Consider the following 17,699-nt stretch of genomic DNA (forward strand, 5'->3'; position numbering starts at 1 on the left):
CATTCTGGACTGCTCTGATCAAACCTTTAGGTTGTTATTCAAGCCAAAGTGGCCCCAGGTAACAGGGAGAGGAAAACATCTAACTGTCTACTAAATAAAAACTAACTTTGGTAGAGCATTTTCTAATTAATTGTTTTCAACCTTTTTAAAATTTAATCTTCCCAACACATCTGTGAGGCTGGGATCCTATACCATTCTCCTTTTTTCATAGATTAGGAACCTGGGGCTCAAAAAGGCTAAACGAATTGCCAGTCACCACAAACAGTAAGTACCAGTCAGAATTGGCATTTAGATATTATGACTCCATTTCCAGTGCCTTTTCTAGCACAACTTGCTGAAAAGAGGGAAGGTGGAGAACATTAAAATGCATCTGTTATACTCAAAGTTAAGAACACATTTCTTTTTAAACTGTCTTAGCCAGACTCAATGACATTTCTCAGAGGGGTTACTATCTGATTGCCTTACCTTACCTTTCCTGAACAAGGGAATTTCCTGTTTCCCCCTATAGGGTATTTCACTATCAGAAGATTAATGGAAGTCTATATTTAAAATCTGAATCTAAATTTATAAATGTAGATTTCTAAATCTAAATCTAAATTTATATTTAAAATACTACTCAGATGGCATGCCGTCTTAAAGCAGGTTCTCCCAGGACTTTATTTATTCTCATATTCTTATAAGGAAATGTGAACCTCTGACTCTATCTCTCTGTTTCTTCTCTCAGTGGATTACATATCGGTTTAAACAATTCACTGCCTCACCCATATTGGATGAGTTTCTATAATGTTGGCAGGCCATGTGTTAGACCTGTGGAGGGGTTTATATGTCCCATGACTCCTTAACTTTAACTGTCTGGCTAACTGTGCACAGCTACGGCTTTCTATATTCCTGGATGAATGTCTGCCATTAGCTTGCAGCTGACCATGGTGTTGGCATCCGTGTATGGCCATGGATCGTTACACACGCTGGGACTGTGGTGTAGGGGTATGTAATTTCATTGCTTTTCCCACCTGATTTCTAACTACACCCAATTTATTTTATTATTTTCAATGTCTTTAATAAAAATTATTTTCTTCCCCAAAATGTTAAAAGGGAGAGGAAGAATGAATGGACCAAAGGAGAATGGATTTTGTAAACATTAAAAGATGCCCCAAAGAAGAAGTGTTTGTGTGCTGAATTATTTCGAGTCTAGATTTCCTTAAATTTTGCCTTAAAAATTGACTTAAAAATTTTTTTAGCCCTGTTACAGTTTTTGGATGTAATTAACTACAGTGTTTTAAACATTTCACTTCTCACTATGTATTCTATACTACACATACCATAATAAACACTGGCCATGATCCCAACTTAGACTTGATTTAAAATAGAAGTACTTACGAATCCAAGCAGGAAAAAAAAGCATTCTAACACTCACAAGGCACATTCTTTTCTCACGCTTTCCTCAGCCTATTCCCCTGGGCAGTAAATTGTATAGTAAAATGACCAGTTTATTATTTGCTGTTTTCTTTCACTCTGCTGAGAAAAGCTACATTGCTGGCAAACTGACAGAAAATTTAAAAATGGAATCCAGTATTTTGTATGTCTGTTTAGGGAATGTGTGCAGCATAGACTATTCACGTGATCTATATTTCTCTTTTTTTCTCCTAACTGGTATCAACAGAAATGTAATGAATGAGCTTCTTAAAGTAGATGGGATAAGCAGAGATATCCTCAGAAAAGCAAGAGATGATTCTTGCTTTCCTTTTCCTAAAAATTCAAACAAACCATCAACTAACAACTAACTAAAAACGCTTTTATTTTTTAAGGGAAAAGCAGATTTTAAAAAAATTAAAATTCATTTTTTAATATGTGCTCAGCTAATACATCACTTATTAAGATATTTAGAAAATGTTCACATTTTTTTCTTATGAAACGGATCTTAATGGAAGCCCCCTGTTTGACTCACCCATGAATTTTCATTTTTTTTTTTTTACTCTTTTTGGCCTTGTCTTTTATAAACGTACTATTTTCACCCACAGCTTAAGAGAGCTTCTTTGATGTTCTTAGTACAACATAGCGTATGTAATGTCAGCTGTTTAAAGCTGGAGATCAGATTGTGCATAATAACATATGTAGTTTGGATTATATAAACACTACAGGAAGAAGGGGAGACAGGGCCTTTCTGTGTGCACATTTCAGATTGCTAGCTGTATGCCTGTTTAGAATGTTAAATACTCCTAACTAGGCAGTGATGAAGTTACTTCTTTAGTGACTGTGACTTCTGAAACTATAAAGACAAAACTTTTTCAACTAAAAATAATTTAAAGATGATGTCAGTAATGAACATATTTATGTGATTTTCTACTTGCTACTTAAGGAGCTTTGAGAGTAGAGGGAAAAAAATTGCACTGCCTTCAAAGCCCTATTTAACTAAGCAATTTCATCAAAAATTTGGAAATACAGCTGAGAAGAGCCAAAACCAGAAAAATGTGGTACAAATGATAAATTTCATCCATTATACCTTTCTCCCATTATAAAGAAGTCTGGAGCAGGAAATCTTACCAGTCTATTTTCTTAGGATTGTTTCTCTTATATTTTAATATTTCAGATTAGTTAGACTGCTTGGAATTTTTGTCTTTTGTTTGCATCATTCTTTTATCATTAAGGTTGCTGTCTGGCTTTTTTGTCTGTTGAAAGATTTCGTTTCAAGATAAATTAAATAAAACATTACCATATTTTTCAGCAATGAAACATTTCAGATGGAGAAAGAAGTCAATAGTTTTCTGGTTTAAGTTTGTATTTTTATTTTCAATATTCTATCCTGCCTTGTTTCGGGAATACTTCAAGGCCGCTGATGTGTTTACTGCTCAAATATCAACACAGCAGTAATCAGGCCTTTGAAACTACGGGTGAAAAATCCAGTCCATTTCAGTCTTTTTAATTTATGAAAAGAGATTGTGTGGCATTTTGCTTCCTGTCCCTTTTCATAAGAACTTTAAATATGGACACCCCTCCTGCTGGTGTCTTTATATAGGGAAGCTCTGCGTGAGGTTGAAGTTTTTATGAGGAAACTTGTTTAAAACACAATCGTATTTTAAGGCGGGTTTGCCACAGCAAGGTTAGGGGTTACCAATAAATCGGTTTACAGCAACTTCTCTATTTTCTGCTCCAGACACACCAATGGGGTGACCCGTGCACAGTTCCCGCTGGCCACACAAGGCAGCGGCAGTTCTAGTTGATCCTTCCTTGGTCAACTAGATCAACGAAGGCTGTCTTAGAGAGCTTCGGGTATTAAGTGAGCAGAGTCCCTTAGGCCAATTTGGCTGCCTGGGATTCCTGGGAGGATCTTGGAGAACCCAGGACACCCGAATCCCTAGTCCCTATCCTGGTTTTTGCTCTGCTGGAGAACAACAAAACATTTTGGGAACTCAGGAGTTTAATTTACTGCCACCAACCGACAAAATAATAGCATCTTTGTGTGTTCTCTCCCCTCCGTCCCTCCCACCTCCTTCCGACAGAAGCACGACGCTGGCCCTCTGTGAATGTAGCGCAGACAGCACGGGCCAGCCCGGAGCGGTCGCAGGAGGCTCCAGACCCGCGGCCCCAGGGACGCCCGGGAAATCACCGGCCCCAGAACGTCCCCCATTCCTTTTGGGAAATAAAAAGACGCAGCCAGCGAGATGCCTTCTTAGACCTTCCAGCTCATTTAGCTGATTCTGGCCCCAGAAAGTGTGTTTGTGTTTGTGTGTAGTTAAGTGAGGCAGAGAAAATCCAAGAAAGCCGCACAAGCCACTCTAAAGCGTCCACGGAAACTCCAGCTCGGTTAATTGCTCCCATATGTCCTCCTCGGCTGTGGTAAAAAAGCAGCGAGGAGGGAAGGCCGGGTCGCTTTATTGATTTTGAAGAGGCTGTAAAAAAGACTATGGCCCATCTCATTTTGGTCCCAGAGGGGCCTAGGCGCAGCCCGGGGGACCCGGTGCCCAGAGGGACGGTAGGGTGCCTCAGGCCCGGACCTGGCGCCGACAGGCGGGACAAGGGGACCTCGCGCCCAAGCCCCGCGGAAAGTTCGCGCTCCGCGCTCCAGCCGGTCCCTGGATCCGCCGCAGCCCGGGGCGGGGAGGGGCGCGGGAGGCGCGGCCGGGGCGGGCGCGCGAGAGGAAGGTGCCTTCGGGAACACGCGCAAGGGCGGGGATTCGCGCTGCCAATGAGGCCCCGGTGTGGGCCGAGCAAGGCGGGGGGACGGGCCGTAGCGGAGGCTTTGCTGTGGCAGCTGCTGGAGGGGCGGCCGCCTCGGGAGCCGGAGGAGAGGCAGCCGCGGAGCGCCGAGCTGGCCTCGCCCCGAGGCCCGGCCCTGGGTGTGGGGAACCGCGCTGAGGAGCTGGAAACTTTCCCGGCAGGTAACTCCCGCAGCCCGGGCTCCGCCGCGGGCCTGCGAGCGCCCCGGGCATGGCCAGCTGCCAGTGTGCGGAGAGGTCGAGAGGGACCCGGGGTGGAGAGGGTGATGGGAGAAGGGAAAGGCGTGTGGGAAAGTTTCTGGAGCGCCCCCTCCTCCGCCGGGCACACCCGGGAGCTTTCCGGGAATAGGCACAGACATGTTGGGCGCCCCGGGCCTTGGTCTCTCGGCGGCTTTGGGGAGTCCGCACCTTGCTTGCGCGGTTCCCCCGCGCCGGACCGAGCCGGCCTCCCCTGGAACCGGGGTGGTGGGAACCGGGAACGCTTGGGGCACGCTCGAGTTCTGGGACCACCCCCACCCGGCGCGCCCGCTCGCCCCCTTTCCCGCCTTCTCTGTAGCCCTCGGGCTTGGCAAGGGCCTGGGCTACGCCTGGTACCTGGCGCGGGGGAGGCGGGGGGAGGCGCGCCTGGCACCGCGGGGTCCTGGGCGCCCCCCGGAGTGTTGGGGTGCGCGGGTCGCGAAGTTGCCGAGAGAACTTAAGCCGGGGGCATCGTATTGCCCCAGTCTGAGCTGAAAGTCTATTGCTTTGCTTCCAAGAACACTGCGATTAGCATATCCACACTCCTTTATTGGGGGTGGGGGTGAGTTAGGATTAGACGTTGGGGGTTTTTCTTTAGGGGTGGGGCGCTGAGAAGAGCGGTAATTGTCAAGATTGTGAGCCCACTTGTTCTTGGATGCAGAGTGGTCATTTTCGGGGGACGATATCAGGGCACTGGCTTCCTGGAGGACTTTGGGGTGCGGGCGCGCAGCGCTGTGGGTGTGCGGGGCTCCCGGCTTTGGCGCGGCGGCTTTCCGGAACGCCTGGCTGGGAAGGAAGCTCTAGGCATTGTGTGGTGTGTTTGCAGACAGAAAGGTCCCTGGACCGGTGTTCTCAAAACTTACTGGACTTATTGTGTAAAGCTCCGGGAGGAAATGTGGCGTTGGCCAGGTAGAAACGCGGCGCTGCGGCCAAGGGGCGGAGGACGTCAGGCTCGGCAACGGCCTTCTCCCAGCCCCCTCCTGCCAGCTCCAGATCCCCGTGCCTCCAGTGTTGGGACCGTTCTCAGTGGCGTTGTTCCCTGCTGGAGTTAACTTGGGAGGTGAGGAGGGAACCTTCATCTTGAACTTGACCCCAGAAGCAGCGTCGTCCGTACAGGTTACAAGGTAAATGGAAGCTGAGTCTTAACGTGGGTTGGACCGCAAACTCTGGCTGGCGCGGAAAGGAAGTTCCTGGTTCAGAATCTTTGAGGAAAGGGCTCAAGATTGTTGAGATCGCTCGCTCTGGAAATGCCAGACACACCAGACTGCAGAAGTTAATGCGTGTTTGGAGGGGTGGGGGTGGGAGAGGAAAGGAGAAACCTGGTTAGTTGGCACAGAGGGCTGGTATTTCTCTGTAGTGGAAATGAAGGGAGTCTGCGTCTCTGCTTTCACCAGATCCGCTACCCTCTTTTTTCCTTCCTTGGTCATCTTTATTCCTGCCAGGCTGGCACTCCTGAGGCAGGGGAGGGGAAGGAGAGGAAAGCAGTTGTGAAGCTTCCTGGGTCAGCCTGGAGGTATTTCAGATCTGCTACTAGGAAGATTCCAGGATTTTAACAGCTACTTCTTGATTGCTGGGAATGAAAGAATTTATGAGCGGCTGAGACTACTTCATTATAGAAGTAGTCTGAGTGTTTTACTCATCTAAGCTACTTAAAGACCTCACAAGGGACCTTCCCTAGAGTATGCCGGTTTCTGCAGTTTGTGTCAGCCAGAATGCTTGGTGAGTGTTAGTCAAAAAGCATCATAAATATATCCTGGTGGTTCTGAAATGAAAAGTATGTGGCAGTAAAGGAAGTATGGTATCTGATAACCTTCAGGACTTCCTCCTAGGGTTGTTCCTGTTACCTGCCAAGTTAACTTGGTTCAGGCTTCCGGACTGTTGTGATTTGACAATAAGAGATGGGAAATAGTGTCATCGATTTTAGTGGAAGCAGGAAAAGTCCACAAATAAATTTAAGGTGAGTTTTTATGACCCTGTCTTGCACATGTGGTGCCCCAAACTTAACTTTTTGGCACCAAGCCTTTTGGTTTGAAGTGTTGCTGGAACTTGGAAGCAATGGTTTTCCTGCTTTCTTGGTTTAACCACCAGAATACCCAAATTATTATAATTTATATCCATCCTTGATCTAAGATATAACTGATTCATAGTCAGCCTTTTTCTGCTTCCCATAACAGCCTGTAGAAAAAAGAACATTTTGTCTCTTTAACCACACACAATTTATTTGGTGCCATAGTAGGTTTTGACACTGGGTGATTGAGGGCATAATTTTAGAGACAATGGAGTTGTCTGGATTAAATCGTCCATTTTTAGGCAACGTTCTCTTCTGAGTTGCTGATTAATTCTTTATTTCTCTGGGAACATTAAAACCAGCATCCCTGAGCCAGTGGAACTATAATCCATATTATAATGACTCCTGCCAGCATAGCTGGAGGTTAACTTTATGTCGATGTTTCCATTAGACATTTCTAACCTAATTGTAAAGATTTTGTCTCAGTTGGGTTGAGAGTAGGGTTGAGAGTCTCATAGAAAAAGAAATGGCTTTATTTTTATCTTTATGATAAATAGTTTGTGTTACAGGAATACATTTACAGAAGCAAAATAAAGAAGAGTGTTTATATATTTGTGGGGAGGATTTGTTTTAGTGTTTAAAATAGTTTGGTTTTCAACTGTCTCTTAAATGCATATTTCAGTGGTGGAAAAACCAGAACCTCTCCCTGCCCCCTTTCTCTCCAGGTTACGAAAGTGTTCACTGTACAAAGAACTCTTAAGCCTTTCTGGGTCTTGGTTTTCTCATTTTTTTCATCCCTAAAATGGGATTACCTTGCATCCCTAAAGTTCTGTGACTCTCCAAAAGTTTGAGAAATGTAGGAATTCTGGAGCCAGTGCTGTAATGTTAGAACACTGCTATGGGGTTTATAAGGGCTTGATTTACATATTTTATCCCTAACCCTTTATTTGAATAAACCAAGGCCTAGAAAGTTAAATTAGACCTGTATCATCTATAAATAGTTGAGTTGAACTTGAACCAGAGTCTTCTGATTCTCCCTAGTCTCTTCTCTTCTGTTTATTCAAACCTGCCAAACAGACTAAAGTTAATATGTGGCAATTTCTCACAATACATTTTTAGGGTTATATATGAGTTATTTTGATTTCAGAACCCCAGGGTTAACATCTATGCTTTGATGTCAGGGATTAAAAACAGTTCACCAATAATGGTAATAAAACTTTCTCCTCAAGAGAGTTTCAGAAAGTCACATGCTTCAAACTAATCATTTGTTTATTTTCAACTTCTTTTTTATTAAGTAGGCTTCAGGGTGTAATGTGATTTATAATCCGGACTAGTAACCCAGACAGCATTCTTAAGGAAATCACTTCTCAAATCTGTACCTCTTTTTAAAAATAAAAAAATGAACATATCATTTGCCTTTGATCTTGGTATCTCTCAGCCTAATTGCAAAGCCTGGGTGAGTATTCCTTTTTTTGGTGTCATCATTCTTGGACTGTTCCTACTGATGGCTGGATAAGTCTGATTTTGCAGCACTTTCCATGCTAAATACATCCTTCCCTTATGCTGTTGGGTTGATGGTAAAGAGGTAGTAGGTTGCAGGTGACCCATTTTTGCTGTGTCTCTAAATGTTTGTGCTTTGTCCCGCTTGCCTAGTTAGCAGCACTCACTGCAGCTTGACACTCATCTGGAGGCTGGTATTGATTTTCTTTAACAGGTTCTAAAATGCAATTATGTGTTAAGCTGTAGGCTCTTTTATGTCTGAGCAGCTTGTCCATCTTCAGCTTTTTAAACTTATTCTCAGAGGAATGTTTTTTCAAAATATTAAGCGATGGGGTTTAAACCTCAATAAGAAGATGTATCAGTGCTCATTGGCTGGGAAAGAGGTGTAGTATATCTGAAATTGCCGCCATTTCCACGAGCAAGAGAAGAGAACATTATGAAGCGCTATTTGCCAGAGAAGTTGGGACACTTTGTACCAGGAGGGCACAAGAGCAGCAAAGGAGAAGAATGATTCTTGGTTTTTAATAATATTATCAGGAGCATGGATTTGGAATGATAGAGGACTTTGATGAAGAAGGCTTTCAGAGGACATTATCTTGTGGAGAGTGAAAGGAGTTCTCCTGGTTTGGTTTAGCTGTGTTGCTGATGGAACTTGCCCTTCTAGGGTCGGTGTTGTCTTTAGGTTCCCCTGCAGGTGGGTGTGATCAAGGAGAATGTCCTAGAAAGAAGAGTTCCATAGACAGAATGTCAAGGACAAAAGTGTTGCAGAGGGATGACATAGTTCCTGGATTTTAGCACAGATTTTTTCACTAACATGAGGGAATTTATTAGGGAAAACCTTCCAGTTGCAGAGGTAGACAGATGCGAACCCATCATGTTCAGTTCACATAGCCCAGAGCCACAGTGACTCAACCTCTTCCCTGCCCCACCTCAGCACACCTAGGGTTACGTGCCAGTCATGAACAGTGGCTTATTACCTCTTTGGGTAGGAGATGGGGGTGGAGAGTAGGGAAGTCTCTCAGAAGCACTCAGCTGTGACCTTTTCATACATGTATACTCATGCAAAAATGGGATCTTCTGTTGCATGAGCTTTTGAAGAAATATGAAAAAGATCATACGTATACGGCTACTGGTATTATAGCTCTCAAGCCTCATATCCAGAATTGGCCTTTTTGATGTTAGTTCCAATTTGGGAAAGCCCTGGAGGGAACCCGAATTGGCTTGATGCCAGCCAAAGGAGAGTTACGGTTAGACCCATAAAATGGGGCTGTGGGGAGACAAAGTATCCCGCAAAGAAGAGGGTTATTGTTAATGGAAGAGGGAGGGAGCTGGATCAACAAAAGAGCTAGCCAGGGCAGTGTACATTTCCACAAGTGGTATTGCTGATCATAACAACATACCAAAGGATATGAAGATTCTTAATGTTGTTGTGATGTACACCCCTGTAGTCTTGAGGGCAGTGGACTTGTCCACATTCTGTGGGACTCTGAATTGCTATGTATACAGACATGAGGGGGTATTGAATTACTGCTAAAAATGTAAGAGTTGGTCATTATTCCCATATAACCCATTACACTCCCCTCTCTCTGCCATGCTTTGTTCTAAATTACTTGGGATAAGTAACATTAATTATTAATGTTTATTGAGTGCCGGCTGACTCTGAACTACATGTTTGAATTTAAAAAGTCTGTGGATGAAACAGTTTGGTTCTTTCTTCCCCTGTTGTCCTACATACGTGGAATACTATGGCAGGGATGGTCACCATACAACAGCATTCTGTGTTCTGGTCCTCCTTGCTTCTTGTGGCTTAACAACAACTGTTTATTTGCTTGGGATTCAGAAATGGGGGCCAGGTTCCCTGTGCCTAGGCTCACTGGTGCCGTGGTGGTTACATGATTCATTGAGGGCCATTGCTGCAATAGTTTACAACATTATAACCATCCTTGATACCTATGGAAGATTGGTTCCAGGATTCCTACGGATACTAAAATCCTCAAATGCTTAAGTCCCTTATTAAAAATCATGTATTATTTGCATATAGCTTATGCATACCCTCATATATATATTTTTTTAAATTTTATTATTAGTTTCGAGACAGAGTCTCACTCTGTCACCCAGGCTGGAGCACAGTGGTACAATCTCGGCTACTGCATCCTTTGCCTCCCGGGTTCAAGTGATTCTCCTGCCTCAGCCTCCCGAGTAGCTGGGATTACAGGCATGTGCCACCACGCCTGGCTAATTTTTGTGTTTTTAGTAAAGATGGGGTTTCACCATGTTGGCCAGGCTGGTCTTGAACTCCTGACCTCAGGTGATCCACCTGCCTCAGCCTCCCAAAGTGCTGGGATTACAGGCGTGAGCCACCTTGCCTGGCCTCCTTTGTATTTTATTTTGAGAAAGGGTTTCCATTTGTTGCCCAGGCTGGACTGCACTGGTGTGATCATGGCTCACTGCATCCTCAACCTCCTGGACTCAAGCAATCCTTCCACCTCAGCCTCCTAAGTAGCTGGGAGTACAGGTGCACACCACCACACCCAGCTAATTTTTGTATTTTTTTTTTTTTTTTTTTTTTGTAGAGACAGGGTCTTACTATGAGACCAAACCAGGCTGGTCTCAACTCTTGGTTCAAGTGATCCTCCTGCCTTGGCCTCTCAAAGTGCTGGGATTACAGGCATGAGCCAACCCCCCAGTCCTCCTTCATACTTTAAATCATCTCTAGATTATTTATAATACCTAATATAATGTAAATGCTAGATAAATAGTTGTTATTCTGTATTGTTTTAAAATTTATATTTTTATTGTATTTATTGTATTTTATTGTGTTTATTGTATTGTTATCTTTTTTCCAGTGGTCAGTTACTAGAATATTTTTTGAATATTTTCTAACCTAGGTTTGTTGAATCTGTGGCCATGGAACCTGAGATATGGAGGGTTGGGTGTGGAGGGGGTGACTGTGCTTACTACTATAATCCTGCTTTTGATTAGTTTTCCACTGGCCATGTACTTAAGGGTAAGGTGGATGCGTCCCCTGCCCAAGGGAGTGAATTTTGATTAAGCCATCAATTTCAGTAATGCCATACCTTTTGCCAGTGACTCATTAATGAATATGTATGTGACGCCTGTTAGGTCCTGGCATATTTGAAGCATAAGGTTGTCAGCACAAGAGAACAAGTAGCACCGAGTGCAGACTAAAGGTGCCTAAGACCACAATTACTTTTTTTTTTTTTTGTCGGTGTCGGGGGTGTAGGAGGCGGGCGGGTAGAGACAGGGTCTCACCATGTTGCCCAGGCTCGTCTCGAACTCCTGGCCTCAAGCAGTCCTTCCACCTCAGTTTCCCAAAGTGCTGGATTACAGAGTGAACCACCATCCCCAGCCCACAATGACTTATTTTAGCTGCTGATTAGCCAGCCCTAGAACCACTGTGACTCAGAACTTCTGTGAGAAAAAACATTTTCATTATTGTTTCTTTCTTATCTTTTTTTTTTTTTTTTAAGCTAGGGTCTCACTCTGTCACCCAGGCTGGACTGCAGTGGCATGATCATGGCTCACTGTAGCCTCTGCCTCCTGGGCTCAAATGATCCTCCCACCTCAGCCTCCCAAATAGCTGGGACTACAGGTGTGCACCACCACACCCAGCTAATTTTTGTATTTTTTGTAGTGATGGGGTTTCCCCATGTTGCCCAGGCTGGTCCCGAACTCCTGGGCTCAAGTGATCCTCCCACCTTGGCCTCCCAAAGTGCTGGGATTACAGGTGTGAGCCACTCTGCCCAGCCTCATTATTGTTTAAGATCAGTGGTCCCCAGAGTGGAGTGTGCTAGATCATCCAATATGGGAGGGAAGAAAATATTCAAGAATGTTAGAAAAAATTAAGCTTTTAAAATATTTAATGTATGAGTTGACACTGGTTGGTATATCTGATAGTCTTTTATCAACTTACATTATATGAGGTTGCCTGAGGGAAGACTGGGCCTTTTACAACCTGGTGGAATTGACAGTGGTACCCTCATTCTTATTCTTGCCTTTGGTGAACTCTATCCATCTAAATACATTTATGGCTAGATTATCTGGTTTTAACTAAACTGACCCCCAGAAAATGGGCGAGTGGTTTAAAAAGATTCTTGCAAAGAAAGTGTAATGATAATGATATAAGTATAAAGGAACAAGAAAATGTTCTTATGAGTTTAGAACATGACTTTTAAAACAAATTTGACAAGAAGGTGGCTCAAAAATTATGTATGGGCTGAGCGCGGTGACTCATGCCTGTAATCCCAGCACTTTGGGAGGCCGAGGTGGGCAGATCACCTGAGGTCAGGAGTTTAAGACCAGCCTGGCCAACATGGTGAAACCCTGTCTCTACTAAAAATACAAAAATTAGCCAGGTGTGGTAGTGTACACCTGTAATCTCAGCTACTCGAGAGGCTGAGGCAGGAGAATCACTTGAACCTGGGAGGTGGAGGTTGCCGTGAGCCAAGATTGTGCCACTGAACTCTAGCCTCGGCGGCAGAATGAGACTCCATCTTGAAAAACAACAACAACAACAACAAAATTATGTTTGGATTTGTATTATTAATAAAAATGAACTTAAAAATACTGTTTGACTCCCATCCTTTAAAAGTTTTAAATGTTGTATAATGTATATACTACATTCATGTATGTATATACATACCATTCATAACTAGTTTTAATTACACATAAATTAATACAATTTATAATATGTTAGTATATATGTTATAAATTTTTTCCCCTGAAATTCCTGAGCTTCAATACGTTTTTAAAATTTTTTACTTTTTATTTTTTTAGAGGTGAGTCTTGCTCTGTTGCCCAAGCTGGAGTACAGTGGTGTGATGATAGTTCACTGCAGCCTCCAACTCCTGGGCTCAAGTGATCCTGTCACCTCAGACTCCCAAGTATCTGGGACTACAGGTGTGCACCATCACACCTGGCTTAATTAAAAAAAAATTTTTTTTTTGAGATGGAAACTTTCTCTGTTGCCCAGGTTGGAGTGCAGTGGTGCTGTCTCAGCTCACCATAGCCTCTGCCTCCTGGGTTGGAGTGATTGTCCTGCCTCAGCCTCCTGAATAGCTGGGATTACAGGTGTGCACCACCACACCTGGCTAATTTTTGTATTTTTCGTAGACATGGGGTTTCACCATGTTGGCCAGGCTGGTCTCAAACTCCTGAGCTCAAGTGATCTGCCCGCCTCGGCCTCCCAAAGTGCTGGGATTACAGGCATGAGCCACCGTGCCTGGCTAATTTTTTTTTTTTTTTACTGATAGTCCTGCGTGATCAAAAAAGCTTTGATACCACAATTTAAGTCACTTAGAGTTAGGTATTTTTGTTACTTGCAGCTGAAAGCATCATACCTGATATAAGGACAGATAAGAGTAGTAGCTGTCCCTGTTTTATTCTTAGCTTTCAAGAATCTCTGTGATCTGGACCCTAACTTCTTTGCAGGCCCAGCTGTCCTCTCCTTGTCTCTGCTAGTACCACTGAACTCCTGCCCGTCCCTGATACTTTGTTTCAATTTTGCCTCTTCCCTCACCCTACCACCACCACTGAAATTTTGACTTTCAAGGGCTAGCTTAAATAAATATTGCTTTCTTATGAACATTTTTTTCTGATTTACCCCCGCTTCCACATTTCAGTTTTTCTTTCCTTTTAGTCTCCCTAGTACATTGTACATTCATTATAATGTCTTTCTCTGTTTGCTTTTTATTATTAAGTTGTTCGCCTATTGGCTTTGCAGATGGGTTGTAGGCTTTTTGATGGTGGGGGTCCTGTCTTACCTTTCTCATTTAAAAAGAAAACAATCTGTTTCTCCTTTGGGAGAAAGGGAGACAGAGAATCCACAGTTGTTAAACATCACTCTGGACTTGTTACTCTGGGGTGGGTCTCGCCTCCAGCCTTCTGGCAGCCTTAGGAAGGCAGGGAGCTCCATGTACATGAAAGGAGATTGAGGGCAGGGAGCTCACAGAACCAAGACAGCAGGACCCAGGATTCAGACCTGGAAAATTTTTATTTCCTGGCTGGTTTGTGTGCCCTCATGCATGTTATTTACAGTGCCATGTTCTTTCACGTGGGAACACTGACACAGGTGAAATGGGAGGTTCCATAGGATGATAGTGCAAAAACATTAAAGACAATCCTAACAGATGCAGTGAGTTCAAGGGAGAGTCCTTGTGGAGTAACAGGAAAGGCCTGGTGGATGAGATGTATGAAGATCTAAATGCCTGCAGATAGTGAGCTGTCTGCAACTACCACAAAGCAAAATCATGGGCGATAACTCCCCGGGGTAGGATCTGGCCTGAGCATCCCCATTGGGAGATGGGAGGTGATGGGCTCTGTAGTGCTTAGCTGAATAGAGTTATCTATGTCAGTATTCCCTCTATGCAAAGATAGTTGAGAGTTCACAAGTTGTAGGCTTTCAAGTTGAGCTATGTTAGATATATGCTCCCCTGATGGAAGACAGACATGTCTCCAGGGTTTTGAGGGTCAAATGACAGAATGTATATAAAGTGTTTTGAACATTATAAATTGCCTCCTTAGAGGCAAGGGAACATCAAATTTGGTTGTTTTCTTGCATCAGAGACTTCTAGCTCAGATTTCTTTGTTGGCCATTTTTAAGGGCATTTCCAATGAGTTTTTAAGTGTAATGAGTTTTTAAGTGTTGGGGTTCTTAAATGGAATATGATATAATTTTTTTCAGATGAACTGCAGATATTACTTAAAATCTTGCTGTGAAACTTTCACCTGTGGAGTAAGTAGAATTCATGATTAAGGTGAATCTCTTTTGGGATCCAGTTCAGTTTTCCCAAAGGATCTGTTTATAAGCATAGGACCACTTAGCTGAGTGTGGTTGCTCATGCCTATAATTCTAGTACTTTGGGAGGCTGAGGTAGGAGGATCTCTTGAGCCAAGGAATTTCAGACCATCCTGGGCAACATAGGAAGTCTCTGTCTCTACAAAATTTTTTTTAAAAAATTAGCCAGGCATGGTGGTACCATGCCTGTGGTCTCAGCTACGTGGGAGACTGAGGTGGGAGGGTTGCTTGAGCCTGGGAGGTTGAGGCTGCAGTTAGCTGTGATTACAGCACTGCACTCTAGCCTTGGCGACAGAGCAAGTCCTTATCTCAAAAAAAAGAAAAAAGAAAAAAAAAACTTACCGTTTTCATAAAGATGGGAATCTGTGGGGCTTTTATTTCTGGTCCTGGAAACCCTAAGTACCAACTGAAAGACTCAAAAGAGCTTTGATTTCAAGGTTTTTTGTTGTTGTTGTTCTTGGCTACTGTAAATCCAGTAATTTATTTTCATGAGTCTTTGGAAAGGGTTAGGGAGAGCTTTGAAATATCTTAAGGTAGTTTTGAAAGTAAAAAGTAGGTATGGTTTGACAATTTGAAATTTGTTTCATTGTAGATTTCCAAGGCAATGGGTTTGAATAAATTAAAGTTAATTCCATTTCAAAGAACTTTTGCAGTGGGATTTCATACTGTAGAAAGAGTCTGACTTATAAATCAAAACATGTTAAAGAGTAAACATATTTATAGATGCAAAAGACATCAAAACAGTGAGTGGCTCCTAAATTGCAAATAGATGCAATTGTGAAATTCTTATTCAGGGGTTGTTGAATCATCCATGTAACTTAAGAGGGCCTTATTTTTCTTAGGATTTATTTAAGTAAAGCAAGAATTCCCAAAATGCATTCTGGGGGAAACTGAGTCTTAGGAAGTTAACAGGTGTTACGCAGGGGAAAAAGTCCTGTGGTCAAGTAAGTGGGAAAATCTGGGTTAACCAAAGTAAACCAGGTATTTTTGTTTTTAACTACAGGACTTTTGAGCACCCTTAGATCTAGTGTTCATTATAAATATCCTGGAAGGGAAATAGAGTAGTCAGTGTTTTCCAAACACATTGAATTGTAGAAACTTTTCTTTTTTTTCCAGAACATCTTTTGGCCAGAGAACAATGTTTGTTGGGTTATCTAATTTGTTGAAATACTTAAAAATCAAATCTCAGACATCATGTAATTTTGCCTAACTTTGCTATGCATTTCTAACTTAGGACTTAAAAAAATCACCACCCCATTATCACTTTTAATACAATTAACAATAATGTAAAAATATTATCTAATTTGGGCTGGGCGCGGTGGCTCACACCTGTAATCCCAGCACTTTGGGAGGCCGAAGTGGGCAGATCACGAGGTCAGGAGATTCAGACCATCCTGGCTAACACGGTGAAACCCCGTCTCTACTAAAAATACAAAAAATAGCCGGGCATGGTGGCGGGCGCCTGTAGTCCCAGCTACTCAGGAGGCTGAGGCAGGAGAATGGCGTGAACCCAGAAGACGGAGCTTGCAGTGAGCCGAGATCGTGCCACTGCACTCCAGCCTGGGCAACAGAGCAAGACTCCATCTCAAAAAAAAAAAAAATTCTCCCTTAAATAGCATTTGTCACCATTTTTGTTTTTTGGAAACCAAGATTCAATCAAGGTTCACATTGCACTGTGGGCTGTTGTTGTTGTTTGTCTCTTTCGTCTTTTTAAATGTAGAAAAATAATATCTCATTACCTCCCTCCCTCCCATTCCTGACTTTTCTGGGTTGTCCCATATTCTGAATTTGTTTCCTGTGGTGGTGTTTACCTTGTCCCATTGTTTCCTGTATTTCCTATAAACTGGAGGCTAGGTCTAAAAGCAAGATTAGAGTCAAGTAAAATATTTTTGGCAAAAATAGGTCCTAGACTAAGGTTCCCCTCTGCACTCCCGACCCCCTCTATGATTTGAGAACAGACATTTAAGTTTAGCAATTCAGAGCAGCATGGTGAGTCAGACACACCTGTAATCCTGGCACTTTGGGAGGTGGAGGTGGAGGCAGGAGGATTGCTTGAACTCAGGAGTTCGGGACCCTGGGCAACACGGTGAGACCTTATCTCTATTGAAAGTGAAAAAAAAATCATCTGGGTATGGTGGTTCAAGCCTGTATGTAGTCCTTGCCACTAGGGAGCCTGAGGCGGGAGGATTGCTTGAGCCTGGGAGATGATTAAAGCTGCTGCAAGCTATGATTGAACCACTGCACTCCAGCCTGGGTGACAGAGTGAGACCCTATCTTTAAAAAGTTTAGCAATTAATATATAGCTTTAAAATATATATATATATATAAAGAAGTAACAGCTTAGAGTTTAAAAATTAGGTTTATTAGTATATCAAAGGGATGCAAGTTGAATTGATTCCAGGTGTGTTTGGAAAGGTACTCTGAATAGTTGGCATGGTTAAAAGGATATGTTTTCAGTATATCTTGAGACTATAAACCATGTGTCTCTTGGGTAAAGTGGCCTGGGTGTTAAACGTTTTTGGTGGTTGAATTTTATTCAGAATGACAAGTATCTGAGTTGTGATGGTAAAATAATACTCCATAGACACTTATTTTTAAAGCACATTTAGGAATGTGCATTCTTTCTACCTCTGCTTGATAAATTTTTAACAGAATATTTTCCTGATAAATGCTTATGCTAATCTAAAATACAGCCATAAATTCAAGGACACCCTCAGGGTGATAATTTTCTATGTACATTGTCTTAGAAACCCAGACAAGCAAATAAAAGTTCCTATCATAGCTAACTTTGCTAACTTAATTTGCTATTTACATTTTTTTTTCCCTTGATATCCTTCCAAGTGCTAGTTGTATGTCTGGGAAAAGTTAAAGGATTTTGTGAATCTTAATGAAGAATAGCTTAGTATATATAAAGAAGCTTTGC

General features: G+C 42.8%; 1 protein-coding gene across 22 annotated transcripts in view; it reads left to right on the forward strand.

The window, feature by feature from the left end:
* Positions 1 to 4,193: 4,193 nt before the first annotated feature.
* Positions 4,194 to 17,699, forward strand: part of TANC1 (tetratricopeptide repeat, ankyrin repeat and coiled-coil containing 1) — a 267,732-nt gene continuing 254,226 nt past the window's right edge. For 10 of the 22 annotated variants that reach the window (XR_010150111.1, XM_063791238.1, XM_063791241.1 and 7 more), the window contains exon 1: positions 4,194 to 4,376. The gene's annotated coding sequence lies outside the window, so the exon portion shown is untranslated. Of the gene's footprint in view, positions 4,377 to 5,277; positions 5,576 to 17,699 lie in introns of those variants that run through there. The other 12 variants (XM_063791254.1, XM_063791246.1, XM_063791249.1 and 9 more) reach the window with 6 other exon arrangements.

Source organism: Pan troglodytes, chromosome 13 (genome assembly GCF_028858775.2).
Source record: "Pan troglodytes isolate AG18354 chromosome 13, NHGRI_mPanTro3-v2.0_pri, whole genome shotgun sequence".
In the NCBI taxonomy this organism is placed as follows: Eukaryota; Metazoa; Chordata; class Mammalia; order Primates; family Hominidae; genus Pan; species Pan troglodytes.